We start from the raw sequence: 8323 nt of genomic DNA on the forward strand, positions 1-8323 counted from the left end.
ATCAAATTCTCTCATCAGGAGGCTGCACGGCTCCAATAAACAGAGTAGAAGAAGCTGTAAATAAAAACAGACCAAAAATTGTTGAAGAAACAGAGGAAGCAAAACAAAAGAAAGTGTCCATCTATGAAGGAAACGTGGAGATAAATCTTCAGGAATCACCATAAAGGGGAATGTTGTGATTATTATTTCATGTCGTCTGATGATGAAGACGATGAAACAAACAGCTGATCGCTTATTTTTAAAGAAAAGATGTTTCAGTCTCTTGTTTTCAACATTAATTCTTTGTCCAATATAGTGAAACTGCCTCAAATAGATGTAAAAACTTTTTGAAGTTGAGAAGTTTTTTCAGTTGTTTCCGTTTCAAACATTTCAGAAGACAGCTGTGATGACGTCGATAAGTCACAGAAGAAAAGCCTGAACTTGAAATGAGCAGCGCGTAAGTCTACAGATACTTAAAAATATGAATAACTAAAGAAAAAAACAGGAAAATCACAATATGGGCTCTTTAAAATCCAAACATACCCAAAATACACCAAAAAATCCAATATTATTGAAAGAAATGACAAAAACAACGTCACAAGACAAACCTGGTTCAGTTAGAATCTCATCAGACGTGCAAACGAAGGAAGGAAAGCTGACTTTTATACTGAAAATCCATTCAGTTTCACTTCCTACCTGCATTTAAATTAGAAAAAAATGCAGATTTGGGCGTTAATTCAGATCTGAAATGAACAGCACTGCTCGTCAGTTCCCTCTATGATGACTAAATAATAATAAATAATTCACTTTTTGTGGTTTCCATGGTTACACCAAAGTTAAATCTGATTGTTTTCTGATTAAGCACCTCTGTGGTTCAGTTAAAGTGGCTTAAGCTGCTTGGTTAAGTCGCTTTTGAGACGGTTTAAGGCTTCAGACCTCAGCGTTTCAGCCTCCTCCTGACTCTGCTGCATATTTAAACCTGGAGAGCCGACAGAGCGCCTCCACGCTCCTGTAGATGTCCAATATTTAGCACCTCGATCAGGACTTCCTCCGGTCGCAGCTGCTGCATAGAAAAGATATGAAATATTTAATGACCATCTATAACCACTCAGGCCGGCTCCCTGATGGAGAGCATGGACACTGTGCTGCTTCTGAGAGCCGCTGACCTGCTTTCACGAGCTCTTCTGTCTGCAACCTGTTCAATATGTATCCCCCTCTCCTTATAGCCTACGTTACCCACAATGCCTTCTGCCAAACCAGGAGCACCAGAGACGCACTCAGGCTGAGTTTGTGTTGCATTTAGATGGAAAACTTCCTGTTAAATCACGATGACATGTTTGCAGTCTGTGATTGTGTTCCCTCCTCCTTCTTCTTGGTCCATATGCAGAGCTGCAGCAGGAAGCGCTGATTTCTCTCCGTCTCCACCCGTCGGCCTGTCGATGTGCATTAGCTCCGCCCCGGCACACAGATCCTGCTGCCCTCGCCCTGCATCAAGGTGCAACACACTCCTGCTGCATCAATAATGAACACGGCCTTTATTTGTGGTGGCGCTTCTCAGCATACAAAGTGTTGTAGAGACAATAAAACATGAATAAATAACCGAAAGCTCAGTTTGAGAGCGGAATTAGAGAAAAGAACCAAAAGTTGGCCTCGGTGTGCAATCAAACTCCCCGATATGCATGAATTCAACACCCAGAGTCTCTGGGTGACACAGAAACGTCCAGACGGCCGAGCAGAGCGCCGCGTAAGCTGTCATGAAGGTTTAAACAGAGAGCTAATGGCCGGTGTTAACAGGCAGGGAGGCTTTTAGGGAGGAAACACCCCCCATCACAACCTCCACCTCCCATCAGCGTAACCCAGATCTGAGCTCCGACTCCCTGCAGGCTGCTGCAGCTCGCAGACAGCTTTGATTAAACGCAGCCTCCGCTCAATAACATCTGAAGGAGACGCTTTCTGCTTTAAGTAACGTCTCCTTTAGAGGTTCAGTCTGCAGGAAGACGCTTCGTGTTTAGCTGGTTAGCATGTTTGGACAGTTAGCATGTGCCAAATGTGCACGAAGAGCAGCGGATTAATGTTGTCTGGATGGATTTTATCACATCATAACGTAGTTTTCACAGCAATTTGAGGACATAGTCTCTACATTTTGCCATTTTTTATCTGCTTGTACAGCATATCCACACTTTTTATTTTAAAACACATAAATCCTACGATGTTTACACCCACCGTCCGCTCTGCTCTGGAGTTGTAGGATCCACAAAACTGAGACTTTTGGGATGAGGTTGAGTTTTAGTGCCAGAATCTGGGACTTCTGAAGCGATATTGTAGACGCCCATGTTCGCTTTCTGACTGATCTTCATCCTCCGTCACGTGACTGTGTTTCAGAAAAGACATTAAACTTGACTCGCAGTGCTGAATTCAACACAGATAAAGAGTTCAGGGCGTTTATCTCGCTCTTCCTCTGCGCTACAGCGACAGCAGCAGCGCTCACGTCCTCATGAGATAATGAATCCGCTGCATCACATCAGATCAGACCGTCGACAGCACCAGCGGCCCAGCTTTCGCTCTGTTTACTAGAAAACCTGCCGCGGTTGGAGTCGACATGTAGCGAGCTGAAAGGTCAGTGAGCCTCCAGAGGGCGCGTGTTTATGTGTGTGCGACTCTGCGGTCGACCGGCCTGACCTTTACCGAGTGTCGGCGTTCGGCCTTCGGGCTTCGGCTTCGGTGTGACGCTCAGGTCGAAGCCGGTTCCAGACGTTTGACCGACGGATCGCAACACACATTTTATCACTCGACTAATCAAACGTATTGTGCATCGTAAAGCTCTTGAAGGTTCATTTTTACTTCATTTCTTGCTAAAAATAATCCACGGTCTTGTTATAAAAGGCAGGATTTCCGGATCTTCTAAGAAACCGATGAAATGTTGTTGGTTTGATACGAGTGTATCAGCATGTAAACAAACAGACTGAAGGGACTCTGCCTCCTTTGTGCCGTGATTCTGTTTGACAGGACATTTCTCTGTTTTCCCTCAGCGTGACGCTTCACCGATCATCTCCACCCGCACGGTTTGACCTTCCACCTCCGCCCTCCAACACACACGGTACCTCGTCCGCCGCGTCAATATGCCAAAACGGCTCGGATCAGTGCGTTTGTTTTGGCGACCCCGGCGAGCGAGGCGGGTGGAGAGGTCGACAAATATTGATGCCGGAAGCAGAAACAACTGCTCCCCCTCTGAAGGAGCACAAAACTTCCTTTTTCTGTTTTTTTATTTTTACTTCCACCTGAGAGTTGGTGCTTATTTCTGATATTATACAGCAAAGGAAAATTGTGTTTCATAGATTAACTTTTTATTATCTGTCATTTTATGTGAACTTCAGTATAAACATAAATAAAAAAGCAACAATATTGGAGTTAAAATTAGACGCGATTTGCTTGATAATCCTCAAAAATGTACGTTAAATACAAGGATTTCTTTTTTTTTTTTTTTACTCTATTGTCCATTTATTTACAGTGCGATAAATTTTTCGGGGTAAAATTAGGTTTATTTTTATTTAAGAATTCTAATATTCAACTCTTGCCTCTAATCGGGTTTATAGACACACGGTATGATTAAAATATGCAGTTTTCACCCTCAAAAAACTGCATAATCTCCTAAAACAATTACCTAATAATATAATACATCTAATTAAACAGAAAGCATTTTGAAGACAGCTCAAAAATATATAGATTCGATGTGAATGTTCACATTCAGTGCAGTTTGTGCGACCCTGAACGTATTTCCTTCTACATTAAACCCTTTCAAAGCCAGTTATTTAAAGTATGTTAACTCCAGCGTTGTTTACGTTCATTATCAGAGCCTTTGTTGGAGCGTTGCTGCCTTCCAGTGTGAGATCATCAACATCCATGGCTATGCGTTGCACATAGAGTATATCTAAAGATGCACAAACCCTCCACTTTAAGCCTTAATACAATTTAAACAAACAAATGATATAAATCTTCATCTCATGTGCAGTCGTCGTGAACAAGGAAATCATCTAAAGGGACCAAAAGCGTGTTTTGTTCCAGGCTGTAAACGTGTTTATTTCTGCTGTGAAGTTGTAGGTTTTAACATGGAGGTCAATGGACACTGACTTTAGAAGCAGCCTCTAGTGGACGTTTGAGGAACTGCAGCTTTTGTTGCTGCTTCCGTTTTGCAGCCACGTGACTTTGCTGCTTTGTTCTGTGTTATCAGCAACTTAATCATAAAGAAAAGACTTGTGTGAATCGGCTACTAAATGATTGTTTTTGTTCAGAGATTAGTAGAAAACAAGCTCAAGTCACACATAGATCGTGTCTCCTCTGGGAGCGACAGGTGACCCCGCGGATGAAACGTAAACCTTTAATGCAGTTTGTGATCACTTGACAGTTTGTTTGTCTTTGTTTGCTGACTTTGATACGCTGAATAATTCAGAGCGTCGTCCGCGTCCCGCTGCTGGGTTGTTTTTTTTTTTTTTCAGTTTTCCAGGAAGCTGCTGCAGCTCACGGATCTGCTCTGACCTAAAAGCTCTGACATCTCAAGGGGCGATCGCACGCTGAGCTGCCAAAAATACTGCAAGTGTGTGTGTGTGGGTGTGTGTGTGTGTGTGTGTGTGTGTGTCCAGACTGGAGAGCAGGAAACACAACCTTGACCTACATACTGGATCAACAAGCAGAAAAAAAAGAGACGAGAGCAGAAACGATGAATGAAGAAGAATGAGGGATGAAGATGGAGGAGGAGAGTCAGGAAGAGGTTAAAGGAGAGAAGGTAAAGAGTTCATGCACATTTCTTTAATTCATTTAAACTCCAGATAAAACCAAACAATGACAACATTCCTGATTAATAGAAGACTTTTCTTTCTATTTTTCTTTAAGAGACGGACGCAGTTTCTTCTTTTTCTTCGAGGTTTTTAAGCGTTTTCCAGCTTCTTCTGCTACGTTTAATAGTTTATACGCACGCTCGAGCTGGTTTTTGACTTTTTCCAGAAAGCGTTAATGCTTCATGAAAGATGGAAACACCTTTTCTGAGTAAGTAGCCAACATTAACTCACACGACTGATCGGCTGTTTGTGTCGTCGTCTTCGTCTCCGGACGGCGTGAAACCACCAAAACATGAGAGAGTTTTGCTTCTTTCTTCTTTTTCTTCGAGGTTTTTAAGCGTTTTCTGGCCTCTTTTATCCCGTTTATTAGTTTTTACTCTTGTTTGAGATGGTTTTTGACTTCATGAAAGATGGAAACACATTTTCTGGTTCCAATCTGAACCTGATCAGCTTTTTCTTCTCTTGTCTTTGTCTTCGGACAACTTGAAACACGGCCAGTAGCTGACATCGGAGAACAATGACAGCTTTTTCACATTTCTTCTTGAAAATATACAAAGTTGTATTTGTTTCTGTTTATAACAGCCATGCAGCGTACAGCGCCACCTTTTGATGGAATTACGCCGGCTAGTTGATTGATTTCGACACCAATTCACGTTGACTTGTTTTCTTCAAATTTGCTCGACAGTTACTTGGAAAAACCGCCTCATGAGGAGAGTAGAGGGTGGCAGGGAGAAGAAAAGGAAGGTGGATAGTCAGGTTTAAAGATCAGAAGAAGACAACGAGAGGAGATAAGAAAGTTGGAGAGATGAAGAAGAAGAAGAAGAGATGGAAGAGAAGTCAAAACCAGAAGCAACGCCTGAGAATGAACGGAGGAGCGGCAGAAGAAGGAGGGAAGGGAACGAACCAAGGAGAGGAGCTGGTTTGGAGGTCACGGCCTCCCTCCTGTTGGTCTGATGGATCCACACTGACAACCAGAGACCACTGGAGACTCAGTGTGTTACTGTGTGTGTTACTGTGTGTGTCGTGTCCTCAGCCAATCTCACTCCGACACACACCTCCTTTATCCTTTGCCAGTTTCCCCCGGAGGTGTTTCCTTCATCGACCGCGGCTTCCGTCTGGAGACACACACGGAGGTCAGAGGTCACACAGGAAGTACTTCAGGCACCCAGGATTCAAGATTCGTAAGGTCGCGAAAGGTCGCAGAGCGTCAACGTACGAGAGTTGAGATCGTAGTGAATTAATCGCACGTGAGGTTTTTTTTCCAGATGCCTGAAGGTTCATCTGTTGTATCAAGTATGACCACCATGGGACTGTCCAGCCATCATAGACTCAGGAAGGAGACGGTTCTGTGTCCAGAGATGAAGTGTTCTGGTTGAAATGTGTGAACAGAACAGAAGCTAAAGACCTTGTGAAGATGCTGCTGAAGCTGGTCAGAGAGTCATTATCCACAGTGGAACCAGTCCTGTACCGACATGGGCTGGAAGGCTGCTCAGAGAGGAAGAAGACATCACTCCAGAATTACAGTTTGTAGATGCACACAGGGACAAAGAGCTTCATCAGTGGAGACATGTCCTGTGGTCTGATGGAACTAAACCTGAACTGTTTGGCCTTAATGACCATCGGTACATCTGGAGGAAAAAGGAGGAAGCTTGAAGCCTGAGAACACCATCCCAGCTGTGGAGCACGGGGGTGGCAGCATCATGCTGTGGAGGGACTGGTGACCTTCACACAGTAGATGGCATCATGAGGAAAGAACATGATGTGGAGATACTGAAGCAACATCTCCAGACATCAGCAGGAAGTTACAGCTTGGACACTAATGGGTCTTCAGATGGACAATGACCCTCAGCATAGCTCCAGATTAGCTACAGAGAGGCTTCAGGACAACAGAGTCAGTGCTGTGGAGTGGCCATCACAAAGCCCTGATCTCCATCCTGGAGAACATCAGTGGAGCAAGGAGACCAACAAACCTGACCCAGTTCCACCAGTTCTGTCAGGAGGAATGGGCCAGAACCCATCAGACTGTTGTGAGACCCTGGATGAAATTAAGGTTTAAAATGAGCAAAAAGTCACATTCATGGTGTGTTTTTTCCATTTTTGGTGTGTTTATTTGAGAGAAATCCCAACAAATTCTACCAAACTGACCAGAATCTTGCAGACCGACAACATGTCTGAGCCCGATAGCAAAACTGAACATCTCTACGTAGCATGTCTCAACCCTAAAGTTGCGCTATAATTTAGGAGAAGACTGGAACTTGGCCTTTTTAATTCCAGCAGGAGAGCAGTTGAGTAGCTTCAGCAGCAGCAGCAGTACGTCAGCAGGTGTCCTCTGCTGCTGTACTGTCGTAGATGAAGTACTACTGCAGGTTTTCCTCCAGTCGTACTGATGTGAATATGAATCGGATCCTCTGTGGCCTTTTCCCTGCTCTGCCCCGTGAGGCTTTACTACACTCACAAAATACACAACGTCACACAAAGACTAGAAACGATGTGCAGCTAATCTAAAGACTAAAACTTGCGACGGGAAAAAAAAAGGTGACAAATCCTCGATGCAGCTCTGAACTGTCGACCTCAGCGGTGATTAGAAACCAGACGGATGATGGCAGCGGTGGCGATGATGATGATGACAGCGGCGATGATGTTTATTCAGAGGAATGGCTTCACACTCAGCAGGAGTCTCCATCAGAGTCTTTAATGTCGTTACAGGATGGATCTACGTAACAGAGTCGCCTCGTCGCTATAAAAATCATCTTTTGTCCACTTTTTGAACCCAAAGAAGGCACTTAAACGTACCTTAGTTTGGAGTTTTCCTTCTTCTTGTCGCCCCAAAACTTGGAGTCCATGATGGTTTTAACAGAAACGTGTCAAGAAGTCCTTGGATTATGGTTGGAGATGGATCGAAGCGTTAAGAGGAACTCCATCATATTTCAACCTGCCATGCTCTGTCAGGCCAACTTTGCACTCTCTGTAGAAATTCAGGGAAACATGAGCTTTCTGCAGCTTTCCAGACTCAATAGACACTCTCAGTTCTTGCTCCAGGACCAGAACCTGGTCTCCCTTTCGAGGCAAAGTCTTGACGCTGCATTTGTCATTGGGTTCCTTGGGTTCCGCCTTAAAGATACAGTGAGAACTTTGGACATCCAGAGGGAACCAGTTGAAGTGGTTCAGACGTCTGATCGGGACGCCTCCTGGACGACTTCCTTTGGAGGTTTTCTGGGCAACCAGGACAAGAACCTGAAATCACAGGAAGGACTACGTATCTCATCTGGCCTTGGAACACCTCGAGATCCACCAGGAGGAACTGGAAAGTGTCTGTAACGAGAAGAACATCTGGAGTTACCTGCTTAGCTTTGGTCCCACCTTCAAGTGATCCATGTGTGAATCAGCTTTTCTGTCAATCTGCAGATTGACTGATTGTTTCCAAATGTTTATTCCACCCAAAGTTCTGCCTTTTGTCAATACAGGAAGAGTTTTAAAGGTTTAGTCCACCTAAAATACAGCATCGTCCAACT

At 44.1% G+C, this 8323-nt stretch overlaps 1 pseudogene; it reads left to right on the forward strand.

Moving 5' to 3' along the window:
* The first annotated feature begins 7796 nt into the window (after positions 1-7796).
* The window catches only part of LOC103360218 (slit homolog 1 protein-like), an 11080-nt pseudogene continuing 10553 nt past the window's right edge, over positions 7797-8323 (forward strand).

This window comes from Stegastes partitus, unplaced genomic scaffold (assembly GCF_000690725.1).
Source record: "Stegastes partitus isolate 25-593 unplaced genomic scaffold, Stegastes_partitus-1.0.2 Scaffold421, whole genome shotgun sequence".
NCBI classification, from domain to species: Eukaryota; Metazoa; Chordata; class Actinopteri; family Pomacentridae; genus Stegastes; species Stegastes partitus.